This window comes from Crocodylus siamensis, chromosome 4 (assembly GCF_052110815.1).
Source record: "Crocodylus siamensis isolate JL-2025a chromosome 4, ASM5211081v1, whole genome shotgun sequence".
Lineage (NCBI taxonomy): Eukaryota > Metazoa > Chordata > Crocodylia > Crocodylidae > Crocodylus > Crocodylus siamensis.
Window position 1 is genome coordinate 211,079,172 of NC_143398.1, and position 1,162 is coordinate 211,080,333.

The window sequence follows — 1,162 nt, forward strand, 5'->3', positions numbered from 1 at the left end:
GCCAAGCCGACACCGAAACTATTTGCAGACTATAGCACCTATTGATGAGTTTTTCAATCTGCAGTCATTTGCATAGGAAAGATGCTGGATCTGTTTGTGGTGAGCGATACCTACTGTACGCTGAAGGATGCCTTCCAGTTTTTGGGATTGTAGTTATTTTCATCTGGATACAAGGAAACCTTTATATTGGTAGAAACAGAGCTCTAATACTTCACCTTAAATTGCAGTTCAAGGGTCTCATTTTAGGTTCCTGGTAAAATGAGATAAGCTGTAGGACAAACAAGTATTCATGACTTAAGGGGTTTTTGGTATGCCCTACAAATGAAATCCATTGGTTTCTTGTTCCCTTTTTGGTACCTCAACACTTCCTCCTCTTAAACCATGAGTTAAAGGCAGAATAATTTACTGCCTCAGTATACTGGAATTCTCCCCCCGCCACCCCAGGCTGTGCAGGCAGCCTGTATGTTTAACGCTGAGGAATTCACATAAAATACAGGCATGGTTTATGGTGAATGCAGCAGCAACTATTCTTAACATATAATTAGTAGCACAGCAATATTGCTTTTAAATATTTACAAGGAAAGGAAATAGTATTACAATTTCCTGGTTTGTTATCTATGCTATTATTTTGTACAAGAGGTTGACAGAATTACCTACTTCTCTATGTTAGATAATGGTGAAAAAAAATTAAAAACTCAGGTACTGTTTGTTTAAGCAGATTCTTGGATTCCATCAATATCTACCATTTCAAGTGACACATTCCCTGACAAGTAGGAATCTGGTTTACATTCTACCTTGAAAAGTGCTACTCCGGCATTTTTTTATATTTTAAAATATCCACAGGACCAAAAGCAAGCCAAATTCAAAGCGCGGATCATGCATTGTCATTCTAATTTAGCAGCACACAGCTTCAAATGCAGCACAATGCTTTTATATTGTAATGTAGTGTTTATTTAGAGTAGAGCTGAAATCATTTGTGTATCTCTGGTGTTTAGAGATCCACAGACGGCATGGAACTGCAGTATCTAACATGAATATTTTGTTGGAGGCCCATGGTAGCTGTCACTTAAAAGCAAGCATAGTGTTTCAAAGCAATTAGCGTTACTTCATCTTGGTGCCTGGAACAGTGGGTCTGGAGGAATACCTAAGTCTGGGAGGCAGG